Here is a 17,608-nt window from a genome sequence, read left to right as displayed (position 1 = left end):
GCCGAGACCCCTCGGGCAGCCGCCCAAGATGAACCCACCTTCCTGGTAGAATGGGCCTTTACTGACTTCGGCAACGGCAACCCAGCCGAAGAATGAGCGTGCTGAATCGTATTACAGATCCAGCGTGCAATAGTCTGCTTGGAAGCAGGATTTCCAATCTTGTTGGAAGCATACAGGACAAATAGAGACTCCGTTTTCCTAACAAGAGCCGTCCTGGCGACATAAATTTTCAAAGCTCTCACGACATCAAGAGATTTTGGCACCGCCACAGCATCCGTAGCCACAGGCACCACAATAGGTTGATTTATGTGAAACGAAGAAACCACCTTCGGCAGAAATTGTTGACGAGTCCTCAATTCCGCTCTATCCACATGGAAAATCAAATATGGGCTTTTGTGAGACAAAGCCGCCAATTCTGACACCCGTCTGGCGGACGCTAAGGCCAAAAGCATGACCACTTTCCAAGTCAGAAATTTTAACTCAACCTTTCGCAAAGGTTCAAACCAGTGAGACATAAGAAATTGTAACACCACTTCAAGATCCCACGGTGCCACAGGTGGCACAAACGGAGGATGGATATGCAGCACTCCCTTCACGAAAGTCTGAACTTCGGGTAGGGCGGCCAATTCTTTTTGAAAGAAAATAGATAAAGCAGAAATCTGCACTTTGATGGAACCCAATTTCAGGCCTGCATCCACGCCTGCCTGCAAATAATGGAGGAAACGACCCAGGTGAAACTCCTCCGCAGGAGCTTCTTTGGCTTCACACCACGACACATATTTTGTCCAAATACGGTGATAATGCTTCGCCGTGATCTCCTTTCTAGCCTTAAGGAGAGTGGGGATGACTTCCCCGGGAATACCTTTACGAGCTAGGATTTGGCGTTTAACCTCCACGCCGTCAAACGCAGCCTCGGTAAGTCCTAAAAAAAGCATGGCCCCTGCAGTAACAGGTCCTCTCTGAGAGGAAGCGGCCAAGGATCTTCTATGAGCAATTCCTGAAGATCCGGATACCAGGCCCCCCGTGGCCAAGGATACCAGGCCCTCCGTGGCCAATCAGGAACGACGAGTACTGCCGGAATCCTTGTTCGTCTTATAATCCTCAACACCCTTGGAATGAGAGGAAGTGGAGGGAACACATACACCGACTGAAACACCCACGGAGTTACCAGGGCATCCACTGCACTGGCTTGGGGGTCCCTTGACCTGGAACAATACCTCGGAAGCTTATTGCTGAGGCGAGACGCCATCATGTCTATTTGGGGAAATCCCCAATGCCTTGTCACTTCTGCAAATACCTCTTGATGAAGGGCCCACTCTCCTGGATGGAGATCGTGTCTGCTGAGGAAGTCTGCTTCCCAGTTGTCCAAGCCCGGAAGGAAGACTGCTGACAGAGCGGTCACGTGCTTTTCCACCCAGCGGAGAGCTCTTGTGGCCTCCGCCATTGCCGCTCTGCTCCTTGTTCCGCCCTGGCGGTTTACGTACGCCACCGCTGTTATGTTCTCCGACTGAATCAGGACAGGTAGACCTTGAAGAAGGTTTTTCGCTTGCAGAAGGCCGTTGTAAATGGCTCTTAACTCCCGAACATTTATGTGGAGGCAAGATTCCTGGCTTGACCATTTTCCCTGGAAACTTCTTCCTTGTGTGACTGCACCCCAGCCTCGGAGACTTGCATCTGTGGTCAGCAGGACCAAATCCTGGATTCCGAACCTGCGTCTCTCTAGAAGGTGAGAACTTTGCAGCCACCACAGGAGAGAAATTCTGGTCCTGGAAGATAGACTTATTTTCCGGTGCATGTGCAGGTGAGACCCGGACCATTTGTTCAGCAGGTCCCACTGAAACACGCGGGCATGAAACCTGCCAAACGGAATGGCTTCGTAAGCCGCAACCATCTTCCCTAGCACTCGAGTGCATTGATGAATCGACACTCTTTTGCCGGTTTCAGAATCTCCCTGACCATGGTCTGGATTTACAGAGCTTTTTCCGCCGGAAGAAACACTCTCTGTAGTTCCGTGTCTAGGATCATGCCCAAGAAGGGCAGCCGAGTTGTCGGGATCAACTGAGACTTTGGCAAATTTAGAATCCAACCATGATGTTGCAGAACCGTCAGGGAAAGTTCCACATTTCTTAGCAACTGTTCTTTAGATCTCGCCTTTATCAGGAGATCGTCCCAGTACGGGATAATTGTGACACCCTGCTTGCGTAGGAGTACCATCATCTCCGCCATCACTTTGGTGAAGACCCTCAGGGCCGTGGAAAGCCCAAACGGCAACGTCTGAAATTCGTAATGACAATCCTGGGCCGCAAATCTCAGGAAGGCCTGATGAGGAGGATAAATCGGGACGTGTAAGTAGGCATCTTTTATGTCGACTGACGACATAAAATCCACCCCTTCTAGGCTGGAGATTACAGCACGAAGAGATTCCATCTTGAACTTGAAAGTTTTCAAGTACGGATTGAGGGATTTTAGGTTCAGGATCGGTCAGACCGAGCCGGTCAGACCAAGCCGACAAAGAGGCTCGAATAGAACCCTTCCCCCCGTTGGGACGGGGAACCGGGACAATGACCCTCTGTTGACACAGCTTTTGTATTGCAGCATGTACTACTTTCCTTTCTGGAATAGAAACTGGCAAGGCTGATTTGAAAAATCGGCGGGGGGGCATCTCCTGAAACTCCAGCTTGTACCCCTGGGACACTATGTCTAAGACCCAAGGATCTAGGCCCGACAGAAACCAGACCTGACTGAAGATTCGGAGACGGGCCCCCACCGGTACGTACTCCCGTAGGGGAGCCCCAGCGTCATGCAGTGGACTTGGCAGAGGCAGGGGAGGACTTTTGGTCCTGGGCGCCAGACACAGCAGGCGACCTTTTTCCCCTTCCTCTACCTTTGAAGCGAGGAAGGACGAGCCCTTTCCTTTTTTGTATTTATTGGGCCGAAAGGACTGCATATGATAATGGGGCGCCTTTTTCAGTTGTGCGGGAACATAAGGAAGAAAAGATTACTTACCCGCAGTAGCGGTAGACACCAGGTCAGCAAGGCTGTCCACAAACAAGACACTACCTTTAAAAGGGAGAGCTTCCATAGCTTTCTTGGAGTCGGCATCAGCATTCCATTGATGAATCCACAGCGCCCTCCTGGCCGAGACCGCCATGGCATTGGCCCTTGATCCCAAGAGGCCAATATCCCTTACCGCATCCTTTAGGTAAGCTGCAGCGTCCCTGATATAACCAAGAGTCAAAAGAATGTTATCCTTATCAAGGGTATCCATGTCAGATGCCAAATTATCAGCCCACTTAGCAATAGCACTACTCACCCATGCCGACGCCACGGCAGGCCTGAGGAGTGCACCCGTAGTGATGTAAATGGCCTTCAATGTCGTTTCCTGCTTGCGATCCGCAGGATCCTTGAGGACAGCCGTGTCTGGAGACGGAAGCGACACCTTTTTGGACAGTAGGGACAGAGCCTTGTCCACATTGGGAGACGACTCCCATTTCTCCCTGTCGTCAGAGGGGAAAGAATATGCCATAAAAATTATCTTGGGAATCTGCCACCTTTTGTCAGGCGACTTCCAAGCCTTTTCACAAAGAGCGTTCAGTTCATGAGAGGGGGAAACGTCACCTCAGGCTTTTTTCCCTTATACAAACAAACCCTCGTATCTGGAACAGCAGGCACTTCAGAAATATGTAAAACATCTTTAGCCACAATCATGTACTGAATACTCTTAACCAATTTCGGATGTAAACTGGCCTCACTGAAGTCGACACTGGAATCAGAGTCTGTGTCGGTATCCGTATCTGCCATCTGGGTAAATGAACGTTTTTGTGACCCTGAGGGGGCCTGTACCTGAGACAAAGCATCTTCAATGGATTTTCTCCACGTTTGTGTCTGAGAATCAGATTTATCCAGCCTCTTAGACAATAACGCCACATTTGCATTCAATGTACTCAACATATTCACCCAATCAGCAGTCGGCTGTGCCGACAGAGTAACTCCCAAATCCTTCTCCGCGCCCCCAGTAACTTCCTCCGGGGAGGAACACTCAGCCTCAGACATGTCGACACACGGTACCGATACACCCACACTCACACTGGGCAAAAGGGGACAGACCCACAGGGAAGCCTGTAGAGAGAACACAGAGGGAGTATGCCAGCTCACACCCTAGCGCCCATATACTACTAAATAAATAATATATGATGTCTGCGCTGTAAATATATAGCACCAATTGCCTGTGGCCCCCCCCTTGTTTTGCTACCTGTACTTGTAAGGAGAGTGGAGGTCCGGGCCAGCGTCTCTGCATGCACTGTGAAGTAAAGAAAATGGCGCTGGTAAGCTGTGCGGCTAAACCCCGCCCCTTCCCGGCGCGCTATAGTCCCGCTCAAATGTAAAATATTATACTGGCGGGGGTTACATATACAGTGCCCAGGCATCCCTAATATGTATTTTTGCCAGTGGAAAAAGGCTCCAGTAACCTGCTGCCCAGGGCACTCCCCCCCAGCGCCCTGCACCCTGTGAGTGCCGTTGGTGTGTGGGAGCATGGAGCGCAGCGCGACCGCTGCGCTGTACCTCCGTTACTGAAGTCTTCTGCCATCATTGAAGTCTTCTGTTCTTCTAATACTCACCCGGCTTCTTTCTTATGGCTTCTGTGAGGGGGTGACGGCGCGGCTCCGGGAACAAGCAGCTAGGCGCACCAAGTGATCGAACCCTCTGGAGCTAATGGTGTCCAGTAGCCTAAGAAGCAGAGCCCTTAACTCAGAAGAAGTAGGTCTGACTTCTCTCCCCTCACTCCCACGAAGCAGGGAGCCTGTAGCCAGCAGGTCTCCCTGAAAATAAAAAAACCTAACATAAAGTCTTTCCAGAGAAACTCAGTAGAGCTCTCCTAGTGTGTGTCCAGTCTCTCCTGGGCACAAAATCTAACTGAGGTCTGGAGGAGGGGCATAGAGGGAGGAGCCAGTTCACACCCAGTAAAAGTCTTATAGTGTACCCATGTCTCCTGCGGATCCCGTCTATACCCCATGGTCCTTTTGGAGTCCCCAGCATCCTCTAGGACGTGAGAGAAATTTCTCAATAAATCCAAAAACTTTATCAGTGTTCTCTTTGCTCTATGAATTCACGTGCTTGGAGAGGCCCATGCTACATGTATGTAATAATGGTGGATCTTGTAAGTGTGATTTAAGTGTCTGGTGAAAGCAAGAGCGCTATTCAATACTTTTCACGGTGGTAGGCTTGAATAAAACCTAGGTCACGACCGCCCACCTGCGTCAGGTTGCCGTATCTGAGTGTAGGCTGTACCGGGGTGCTGTGACACAGGTGCTACATTATTTCATGTTTTGTATGCTAATTAAAGGTAATTTGCTCTCTTTGCTTAGATCAACAATTGATTGCATATATATCATGTTGCACTCCAGGTCAGAATTTTATTGATATACATTATTACCTGCATGTCTAACTAGTAATCATCTACTGCTTCTGCTGTCAGGATCATGGTGGTTGAAATCCCAATGGTTGTAATCCCGACAAATCAGTTAAACTGCGTTGAGGGGGAGGGGGTTTAGGGTTATGCTGCGAGAGGGGTGGGTTTGGCTTCAAGAGGAATGGGTTAGGGTTAAAATACTCACTGGGATCAGTCAGGATTTTGAATGTCGGGATGCCACTGTCAACACTGACTAAACTGGTGCAAGAAGTGGGATTTTGATAATTTTGTTTTAAGTGAATTACCGGTGCGTGGTTCTTTAGAAAGACAGCACCCCAATTTAGTACACTCAGGGTTAAGACATTTTAAAAAGACATACTGTGTACTGTAAATTTCTGTGTCCCCTCTACTCTCTTTTTTTTTTCCTTCTCTATCCTTTTATTTGGCAACAAGGGATATCCAAGATGACTGAGTGTTAGCACTGACAAAGGATGGACCTGTAGCATTATGGGACTCCAGAAGATGTGTCGGCTCAGGCAAGAACAAGGATCAACTGATGTCGGCACTCGTGGAGGGAAAATCAGAATCCGGATACCAGAGAGACACAGGTAACCACCATCGCTGAGTCAGAGAACCAGCTGGCACTAGACATTACAATCAATACTAGACAGGGGTTGGATACCTCTGGTAATTCCAGCGACAATACTGCTTTGGATAAATACTTGCAGACTGCTCTAAAGTATGTAAACGATACAAAGCATCATGATATTGGCAATCCTCTGTGTGGGAATAATGCATCAGCCGGGGCTACTGAGGTGGCCGGGGGTGTAACCTATACTGTACTTTTACTTACTGCGGGAAGTAATAGCGTAAAGTTGGACTCTGATGTGAACCCTGGTATCAATGTTGTGGGGCTTATGGAAGTTGCCTCAAAGTTGGATCTATATCTATAGATGGCTCTTAAGTATGTAAAGCAGCCGGACAATGTGATGATGATGCAGCTTATACAGCAGTTCCTAGCTAGGAACTAGTCTGCTGCTGCAGAACGTGCAATGGATCGCAGGTAACAGTTGGAACTGGAAGCCTGTGGCCAGAGACATAAATCCCAACAGACCTCATCCAGAGGATTTCCCTGTGTTGGAACAGGACGGAGGAAGCCAAGCAAATGCCAGCTGTGTTTTGGAGAAACAGCTAGCCCTGAACATTACACCAGATACTTGACAGAGGTCTGATACCTCTGCTAGTTCCAGGGAGACTGCAGATCGTGTGGCTGCCAGGGAGGCTGCAGAGCACCAATTCAATACAGCCCAGAGGATCAAAGTGGGTATACTGGCTCAGGTGACCCATTTACCATGATGAGCATGGTGGAACGGGATCGGTATGAAATAGCTCCAATCAAAATCCCGACGGTCAAAATCCTGACAGCAATTGACCGATGGTCAAAATCCCGACAAGGTCAAAATACCGACATGGACAAAATACCGACATTTAAAATACCGAAAAGGTCAAAATACCGACATGTAAAATGCCGACAGATCAAAATACCAACATGAGGTTTTTCTTGTTTTTCTTGTGTGTATGTCGACATGGACACCATATAAGTGTACCACGTCCCCTCGCTGCGCTCGGCACACTATTATATTCCCCCTCCAGGTCCACTGGGATGGTAAAGTATGAACAAGTCAGTTTCAATTAAAAAATCATGAAAAAATCATGTTGGTATTTTGACCTGTCGACATTTTACATGTCGGGATTTTGACCTTGTTGGCATTTTAAATGTCGGGATTTTGTCCATGTCGGGATTTTGACCGTCGGTCAATTGCTGTCGGGATTTCGACCGTCAGCAAATATAATAGCCTGTGACATCCCAGCGAATCTGCATCATGTTTTAAAGTAGAAATAATTTAAAACAGGGGTGGGGAACCTGCGGCCCTCCAGCTGCTGTTGAACTACACATCCCATCATGCCCGGCAACAGTTTTAGCATGGCCAAATAGCAAAACTGTAGCAGTGCATGCTGGTATGTGTAGTTCAACAACAGCTGGAGGGCCAAAGGTTCCCCGTGCCTGATTTAAAATGACAAAACCAACCTGTTTTTTGCCTTTTAAATGTTGGCTACTTCAAAACATCGGCCAGACTCGCCGGGAAGTCACCAGCTCTTACGATTACCCCTGTGTAATGATTGTCCAGAACTTTCTTTTGGCACAGGGAGATTTAACACTACCCAACCAGTAATACTAGCAAACAGTCTGTTTTTAGGGGCACTCTTGAAAAGATTTAATTAAAACTTAACGTTGATTATGACTACAAAAGAATCATAACAGACAACATATAGTAAAAAACAGGATTTTAATACCTACCAGTAAATCCTTTTCTCCTAGTCCGTAGAGGATGCTGGGGTCCACTTCATGACCATGGGGTATAGACGGTTCCGCAGGAGCCATGGGCACTTTAAGACTTTTCAAAGGGTGTGAACTGGCTCCTCCCTCTATGCCCCTCCTCCAGACCTCAGTTATAGGAACTGTGCCCAGGGAGACGGACATTTCGAGGAAAGGATTTACTTTTATACTAATGGTGAGATTCATACCAGCTCACACCTCCACCATGCCGCACAACATGGCATTCAACATAACACACGCCAACAGGCATGAACCAATTACAGTGGCATGCTGAAAACTAATATAACACAACTTGTGTAACTCTAATAAACAAAACTGCAGGTAAAGTACGCACTGGGACGGGCGCCCAGCATCCTCTACGGACTAGGAGAAAAGGATTTACCGGTAGGTATTAAAATCCTGTTTTCTCATACGTCCTAGAGGATGCTGGGGTCCACTTCATGACCATGGGGTTTATACCAAAGCCCCAGTACGGGCGGGAGAGTGCGGATGACCCTGCCGCACCGATTGACCGAACTTGAGGTCCTCATCGGCCAAGGTGTCAAACTTGCAGAAATTTGCAAATGTATTTGACCCTGACCAAGCAGCTGCTCGGCAAAGTTGTAATGCCGAGACCCCCGGGCAGCAGCCCAGGATGGGCCCACCTTCCTAGTAGAATGGGCCTTCACCGACGTCGGTAACGGTAATCCAGCCGTAGAATGAGCCTGCTGAATCGTACCTCTGATCCAGCGCGCAATAGTCTGCTTGGAAGCAGGACACCCAATCTTGTTGGGAGCATACAGAACAAACAGAGCCACTGTTTTCCATATCCAAGGTGTTCTAGCTACATAAATCTTCAAAGCCCTAACCAGAGACTTAGACTCAGTGAACATATCAGTAGCTACTGGCACCACAATAGGTTGGTTTATGTGGAAAGACGTAACCACCTTTGGAAGAAAATGTTGGTGAGTTCTCAACTCTGCCCTATCTTCATGGAAGATCAGGTAAGGGCTCTTGTGAGACAAAGCCCCCAACTCCAACACCCGCCTTGCGGATGCCAAGGCCAAAAACATCACCGCTTTCCAAGTGAGAAACTTCAACTCTATCTCCTGTAGAGGTTCAAATCAATGTGATTGAAGGAACTGCAAGACCACATTAAGGTCCCATGGTGCCACTGGAGGCACAAATGGAGGCATGATGTGCAGAACCCCTTTCACGAAGGTTTGAACTTCTGGAAAAGAGGCCAATTGTTTTCGGAAGAAAACCGATAAGGTCGAAATCTGGACCTTGATTGACCCCAATCTAAGGCCCGCATCCACACCAGCCTGCAGAAAATGGAGAAACTCTTCCGTAGGAGCCTTCTTGGATTCACACCAAGACACATATTTTCTCCAAATACGGTGGTAATGTTTAGACGTTACTCCTTTCCTGGCCTAAAGAAGCGTGGGGATGACTTCCGTGGGAATACCCTTTCGGGCTAGGATCCGGCGCTCAACAGCCATGCCGTCAAACGTAGCCGCGGTAAGTCTTGATACACACACGGCCCCTGCTGCAGCAGGTCCTCGCGAGGAGGAAGAGGCCGAGGATCTTCTATGAGCAACTCCTGAAGATCTGGGTACCAAGCCGTCCTTGGCCAGTCTGGGGCAATGAAGATTGCTCGAACTCTTGTTCTTCTTATTATCCTGAGAACTTTTGGGATCAGCGGAAGTGGAGGGAAGACATACACCGACCGGAATACCCACTTGGCCACCAGTGCATCCACCGCTATTGCTTGAGGGTCTCTCGACCTGGAACAATATCTCTGAAGCTTCTTGTTGAGACGAGATGCCATCATGTCTACTTGAGGAACTCCCCAGAGACTTGTCACCTCTGCGAAGACTTCTTGGTGGAGGCTCCACTCTCCTGGATGGAGATCGTGTCTGCTGAGGAAATCTGCTTCCCAGTTGTCTACTCCCGGGATGAAAATCGCCGACAGAGCCTTTACATGTCTTTCTGCCCAGAGGAGGATCTTTGTCACCTCTGCCATTGCCGCTCTGCTTTTCATTCCGCCCTGCCTGTTTATGTACGCGACTGCTGTTACATTGTCCGACTGGATCTGCACGGGATGATCTTGAAGAAGATGTACCGCTTGTCGAAGGCCGTTGTAAATGGCTCTCAATTCCAGCACGTTTATGTGAAGGCAGGTCTCCTGACTTGACCATTTTCCTTGGAAGCTTTCCCCCTGAGTGACAGCTCCCCAGCCTCGGAGACTTGCATCCGTGGTTACCAGGAGCCAGTCCTGAATCCTGAACCTGCGTCCCTCTAGTAGGTGAGAACTGTGTAGCCACCACAGGAGTGAAATCCTGGCCTTGGAGGACAGGATTATCTTTCGGTGCATGTGTCTGGCATGGAACCTGCCAAACTGTATGGCCTCGTAGGCCGCCACCATTTTCCCCAACAACCGAATGCACTGATGGATCGACACACTTGTTGGCGTTAATATCTGTTTTACCATTTTCTGGATTTCCAGAGCCTTTTCCCCCGGAAGAAATACTCTCTGAACTTCTGTGTCCAGGATCATCCCAAAAAAAGACAATCTTGTCGTCGGTTCCAACTGTGACTTTGGAAAATTTATGATCCAACCGTGTTGTTGGAGTATGGACAGGGAGAGTGTGATGTTCTGTAGCAACTGCTCCCTGGATCTCGCTTTTATCAGGAGATCATCCAGATAAGGAATTATATTGACTCCTTTTTGACGAAGGAGGACCATCATCTCCGCCATCACCTTGGTGAATACCCGCGGCGCAGTGGAGAGACCGAAAGGCAACGTCTGGAATTGGTAATGGCAATCCTGAACCGCGAATCTCAGATAAGCTTGGTGAGGAGGATAAATGGGAACATGCAGGTAAGCATCCTTTATGTCTACTGACAGCATATAGTCCCCCTCCTCCAGACTGGAAATCACTGCCCTCAGTGATTCCATTTTGAACTTGAACCGGTTCAAGTAGAGATTCAGATTTTTCAGGTTTAGGATCGGCCTGACCGAGCCGTCCGGCTTCGGAACTACAAAGGGGCTTGAATAGAAACCCTCCCCTAGTTGTGACACAGGTACCGGGACTACGACCTGATCCTGACATAATTTTTGAATTGCCGCTGTTACCGCCTCTCTTTCTGGAAGGGAAGCTGGCAAGGTCGATTTGAAAAATCGGCATGGGGGAATGTCTTTAAACTCCAGCTTGTACCCCAGGGACACTATTTGTAACACCCAGGGGTCCAGGCCAGATTGAATCCAACCCTGGCTGAAAAGTTTGAGACGTGCCCCCACCCGAGCGGACTCCTGCAAGGGAGCCCCAGCATCACGCTGTAGATTTGGCAGAAGTAGGGGTTGACTTCTGCTCCTGGGATCCTAGAGCCGCTGTGGACTTTTCCCTTTCCCCTTACCCTACCAGCAAAGAAGGGGGAACCTTTCGCCTTTTTGTATTTATTGGGCCGAAAGGACTGCATGTGGGAGTGATATGTATTTTTTGCCGGTGCAGGAGCAGAAGGCAAAAAAGTCGACTTACCTGCGGTAGCTGCCGAGACTAACACATCCAGTCCATCACCAAATAAGGCCTCACCTTTATATGGGAAAGCCTCCATATTCCTTTTGGAATCTGCATCCGCGTTCCACTGGCGAATCCACAACGCCCGCCGAGCCGATACTGCCATGGTAGCGGCTGTTGAATCCAAGAGTCCAATATCTTTTATCGCTTCTAGCATGTATGCGGCAGCGTCTTTGATATTCCCTAACTTAAGGAGTATCTCATCTTTATCAATCGTGTCAATTTCTGATGACAAGCTGTCTAACCATTTTTTAATAGCGCGACTCACCCACGCGCAAGCAATTGTGGGCCTGATCAGTGTACCATTTGCCACATAAATGGATTTTAACGTAGTCTCCATTTTGCGGTCTGCCGGCTCCTTTAGTGAAGCCGTGCCAGGTGCAGGGAGAATTGCCTTCTTTGTCAACCTGGACAGTGCACTGTCTAACACTGGGGGTGACTCCCATTTTTTCCTGTCCTCTGCTGGGAAAGGTTGAGCCATCTGAATCCTCTTGAGAACACGAAATTTATTTTCGGGATTCACCCACAAAGAGAGTATGTAGCTCGTGGGAAGGAAGGAAGGTCACCTTAGATTTCTTTCCTTATAGATATAGGCCTTCTCCTGAGGTACAGGAGTGGCTTCCGTAACTTCCAGACCCTCCCTTATAGCCACAATCATATATTGTATATTTTTCGCCTATTTCTCTGGAGTCACTATCGGCGACACAGGAATCAGTGTCCGTGTCGGTATCAGTATTCACAATATTTGCAAATGGTCTCTTATGTGACCCAGAGGGGTCGCCTGTGGATGGAAGAACAGAACCCTGAAAAATCACATCTTCCACAGCATTTCTCCAGCATTCTGCATGAGATTCAGACTTATCCAACCTCCTATTGATATGATGCATACTATCACGTATTTCTTTCACCCATGCAGGATCTTGGTGTGCCGGCAGCGCCACCACATTACACTTCTGTGTCCCTAAAATGGCTTCCTCAGGGGAAGAACTCCCTGCCTCAGACATTGTCACACTCGTGCACTAAACACACACAGACACTCTGGGACTTATAGGGGACAGACCCACAGAAAAACTGTCAGAAGGACACAGTTTAGGAGCAGCCAGTTCACAACCCCAGCGCCAGCATATAATGCCTGTGAACACAAAATTCCCACTGAGATGCAATGCTTATTTTACAATGTAAAGCACCAAATTTGCTGTGCCCCCCGGTTTTGCACCCTGATACCTGTAGTCAGAAGTGGAGGAGGACCAGCATTGTCTCTGCAGCTGAGGAGAGAGAAAATGGCGCTGAGCAGTGTGCTGGCTGACTGAGGAGGAAGCTCCGCCCCCGCAATGGCGCGTCTTCTCCTCAGAGATTTTCACATAATATTTATACTGGCAAGGGTAGGGCTGTGCCTGGGCATCTTATGCCCCCATTTAGACAGTTTTTTAAGGTATTTTGATGCCCAGCCCCCCCCCCCCCCCCCCCGCGCCAGTGCCTGTGTGTGTGGGCAGCAATGGCGTGCTGCGCTCCTGCCAGCCGTGCTGTACCTTAGCCGTCACTCTCTTGATTGAAGATCTAACTTCTTACACTCACCTGTCTGCTGACTTCTGGCTCTGTGAGGGGGGTGATGGCGTGCTGTGGGAGTGAGCATCTAGACACGGCTAGCGTTCAGTACCCTTCAGTAGCTAATCGTGTCCTGTCAGCCAGAAGCAGAGCCATGAAACTCTTCAGGAAGTTGGTTCCTACTTCTGCCCCCTCAGTCCCACGAAGCAGGGAGACTGTTGCCAGCAGTTCTCCCTGAAAATAAAAAACCTAACATAAGTCTTTTCAGAAAAACTCAGTAGAGCTCCCCTGGAGTGCATCCAGTCTGCCTGGGCACATTTCTAAAACGGAGGTCTGGAGGAGGGGCATAGAGGGCAAAGCCAGTTCACACCCTTTGAAAAGTGTCAAAGTGCCCATGGCTTCTGCGGTACCGTCTATACCCCATGGTCATGAAGTGGACCCCAGCATCCTCTAGGACGTATGAGAAATATCAAGCATATTTTTTATGGAGTCACAGTAATAAGTCAACAAAAACAGAAAGAGGGGATCTCCCAGCGATGCTATACACAGACTCCAGATCCGTAAATGTTCCTAGTCTTCAAACACTTATGTACGACAGCCCACGGCTTATCTACACCAGGCTTACCTTTATGATAAGCCCTATATGCACTCAAAGGTTTCTTTTCCAGAGTTTATTCGTAATGGGAATGCTGTTATCTGTATTACATATGATACATTCGCATAAAGATTTCTTTCACATCTCATATGTACGACAGCCCACGGCTTATCTACACCAGGCTTACCTTTGTGATAAGCCCTATATGCACTCAAAGGTTTCTTTTCCAGATCTTATTCGTACTGGGAATGCAGTTATCTTCAAACAAGTTGTTTCCAAAAGGACAGCAAATGGTGAAAAAAATGTCTTTATTCCAACAGGCCCACCAACAGTGTGGGATTAAAATCAAAGACAATTAAAAACAAAAATCAAAAACAATATAAAATATCCCAAGAGGTACCCTAAATAAAATAGGGGCCACTTCTATTGGTACCGGTAGGAAGGATAGGGTATATACTCCCAGTTCAAAAAAATTATTTTAAAAGAGAGCAATGATTTACCCACTGAATAATGCCAACCACCGTAGAGAAATAAAGCCCAGGGTCCTCCTGTGAAACACCAACGCGTTTCGGATCAAATCCTTCCTCAGGGTATGTGATAGAAGTGACCCCCTGGTCACATTTATACCTGACTGTCCAAGTCACATGTTCACATTGGCCAATCGGAATGCAGTATTGTAAAACATACATATAATCTCACAATGTAGTTTATACACTTATCTTAAAATGTATACACCAATAAGAATCACCATATTTTGCTGTCAATATATAAAAAAACTCCATATAAGACCATAAAAAATCCCCAAATAATTAATTGGTAAATAGTGAAGTCTGGACCGGATCCCCGGAATAGTCCTGTATAGGGAAAAAAACACTCTAATTCCGGGTGTCCGTGTCCACAAATTACTCGCATTATTTTGGTCACATGTAGTACAGACTTCCGCCCGCAAGACACCAGCAACATTGTGTATATTAATTTCCATGGTTACGGCACGTATTTAGTCCCTGCTGTTCATAATACATGATAACCGGAAGGAGTTGTCATCTGTTCCGTCCTTCTTCCGGTGTTTGAGCCGCAATGTGGAAGTCCACTGCCGTCCTGCTGAAACGCAAGCCGATCGTGTCATTCATCTTTCTCATACCCGGAAGTATCTACTCTCCATGATCTCCTTTCCGGTCATTGAGCCGCATTGCGGAAGTGCTGTTGTGGTCTCAGTGAGACGCAAACACATTTTCTTTTCCATAGATGTAAATAGTTACCGGAAAATACAAAAAGAAGCTGTCGGTGGTGATATTAATAATTGTACTTATTAAATGGACATAAAACAATAAACCAACTATCTAATTGTATTTGGGCGCGTCTTCTCCTCAGAGATTTTCACATAATATTTATACTGGCAAGGGTAGGGCTGTGCCTGGGCATCTTATGCCCCCATTTAGACAGTTTTTTAAGGTATTTTGATGCCCAGCCCCCCCCCCCCCCCCCCCGCGCCAGTGCCTGTGTGTGTGGGCAGCAATGGCGTGCTGCGCTCCTGCCAGCCGTGCTGTACCTTAGCCGTCACTCTCTTGATTGAAGATCTAACTTCTTACACTCACCTGTCTGCTGACTTCTGGCTCTGTGAGGGGGGTGATGGCGTGCTGTGGGAGTGAGCATCTAGACACGGCTAGCGTTCAGTACCCTTCAGTAGCTAATCGTGTCCTGTCAGCCAGAAGCAGAGCCATGAAACTCTTCAGGAAGTTGGTTCCTACTTCTGCCCCCTCAGTCCCACGAAGCAGGGAGACTGTTGCCAGCAGTTCTCCCTGAAAATAAAAAACCTAACATAAGTCTTTTCAGAAAAACTCAGTAGAGCTCCCCTGGAGTGCATCCAGTCTGCCTGGGCACATTTCTAAAACGGAGGTCTGGAGGAGGGGCATAGAGGGCAAAGCCAGTTCACACCCTTTGAAAAGTGTCAAAGTGCCCATGGCTTCTGCGGTACCGTCTATACCCCATGGTCATGAAGTGGACCCCAGCATCCTCTAGGACGTATGAGAAATATCAAGCATATTTTTTATGGAGTCACAGTAATAAGTGTTAAACTGCATATATATTATTCCCAGATACTAGGATCCACAGGAGAGTACATCCTCCCTGAATCTGTTTACTCTTAGTATCTGGTCTACTATATGGTATTTCTGGATCAGTCAGGTGATTGGGCCATGATAAGAACTGTATGCCCAATTGATTAAGCCTGAATATCCAGATATACTGTATTTTCTTCTGATGTTGATTGCTTTATTCATAGTAAGATGTACCCCTGATGAAGTCTCGACAAGAGATGAAACGCGTTGGTTTATCTATTTCTGTTTTTTTTTACCTCCAATCTACGTGAATAAGAAAATCAGAACTGCTGTGAAAAAAGATTATTGTGAAACAACAGACTATACTGATATTTGATATAACTTTTTAAGAAATTTGTCAACTAAATGGCACACACTCAATATTTGTTATGTTAAAGAATTATGATGTTATATTCCGCTGTTAGGCGGTAAATGCAGAGCCGGCCATAGGCATAGGCAAACTAGGCAATTGCCTAGGGCATTTGATATGCCTAGGGGCATCAGCAGCTTCTGCTGATTAAAATGATATGCGGCATGCCTATATTCTGTGTGTAACATTTCATATGCAGATACAGCCACAGTCTCACACAGTATATAGACATGTTGCATATCATTTTAATCAGCAGAAGCTGCTTGTGCATCCTAGCCACATAGCAATGCAAATAAGATGCATTTTCATTAAAAAAAAAAGGTGCCCAACATTAGCATTGAGGCAAGATTTATGAGGACACATCTGTATACAAGCAGAGGTCACAGTGTTAGTGGCAGTGTGAGTGCTGTGTGTGAGTGGGTTGGTTGTGCAGTAGTGTTGTACAGAATATGTGTAAGGAGCATTATGTGTGTAATGTAAAAATGCATTAATAATGTGCAACATATGTGTAAGGGGCACTATGTGTGTCATTATGTGTATAAGGGCATTAATAATGTGCGGTATATGTGTAACAAGGTACTACTGTATGTGTGTCATTATGCGTATAGGGGCACTAATAATGTGCAGCATCTGTGTAAGGGACAGAGGGGTATATTTACTAAGGTCCCGATTTTGACCGAGATGATGTTTTTTCTTCAATGTGTCATCTCGGGAATTTACTAAACTCAAATCACGGCAGTGATGAGGGCATTCGTAATATTTTGGAAGTCCTAGGAAAAAATTACGAATCTATACACCATCGGTCAAATACGCCTGCAATTTGGTAGAAATCGGTCATTTACTAAAAAGTGCAAATCAGAAACACTGCCGACAATAGCCAAACACTGCCGTGCTGAAATACAATTCGTGAAAAAGTGCTAAAAAAAAAACAGACCTGCTTTTTTTCCCCGTGTTTGGATAGGCATGCACGGATCCATGAGATCCGTGCATGTTTTTCAGTGGGAAGGGGTGGGAAAGTGTTATTTTTTTTTTTTTTTAAATGCGTGGGGCCCCCCTCCTAAGCAAAACAGCCTCGTGCTCTTTGAGCCGGCCCTGGTTGAAAAAATATGGGGGGAAAAATGATAGGGGTTCCCCCATATTTAAGCAACCAGCACCGGGCTCTGCGCCTGGTCCTGGTTCCAAAAATACGGGGGACAAAAAGCGTAGGGGTCTCCCGTATTTCTGAAACCAGCACCGGGCTCCACTAGCCAGATACATAATGCCACAGCCGGGGGACACTTTTATCTAGGTCCCTGCGGCCCTGGCATTACATAACCAACTAGTCACCCCTGGCCGGGGTACCCTGGAGGAGTGGGGACCCCTTCAATCAAGGGGTCCCCCCCTCCAGCCACCCAAGGGCCAGGGGTGAAGCCCGAGGCTGTCCCCCCCCCCCCTATCCAAGGGCTGCAGATGGGAGGCTGATAGCCTTTTTGACAAAAAAATGAATATTGTTTTTAGTAGCAGTACTACAAGTCCCAGCAAGCCTCCCCCGCAAGCTGGTACTTGGAGAACCACAAGTGCCAGCATGCAGAGGAAAACCGGGCCCGCTGGTACCTGTAGTACTACTACTAGAAAAATACCCCAATAAAAACATA

General features: G+C 47.5%; 1 protein-coding gene and 1 long non-coding RNA gene across 3 annotated transcripts in view; one reads left to right on the top strand and one right to left on the bottom strand.

Annotated features, from left to right (window-relative positions):
• Positions 1-17,608, bottom strand: part of ZC3H12B (zinc finger CCCH-type containing 12B) — a 323,692-nt gene that overhangs the window by 68,723 nt on the left and 237,361 nt on the right. The gene's annotated exons all lie outside the window — the stretch shown is intronic.
• Positions 1-17,608, top strand: part of LOC134948935 (uncharacterized) — a 60,414-nt gene that overhangs the window by 3,445 nt on the left and 39,361 nt on the right. Inside the window, exon 2 of the long non-coding RNA XR_010183064.1 lies at positions 5,864-6,018. This is a non-coding gene — a long non-coding RNA (uncharacterized LOC134948935). The remainder of the gene's footprint in view (positions 1-5,863; positions 6,019-17,608) is intronic.

The sequence above is a fragment of the Pseudophryne corroboree genome, chromosome 8, assembly GCF_028390025.1.
Source record: "Pseudophryne corroboree isolate aPseCor3 chromosome 8, aPseCor3.hap2, whole genome shotgun sequence".
NCBI lineage: Eukaryota > Metazoa > Chordata > Amphibia > Anura > Myobatrachidae > Pseudophryne > Pseudophryne corroboree.
This window is presented reverse-complemented; position numbering and strand designations above follow the sequence as displayed.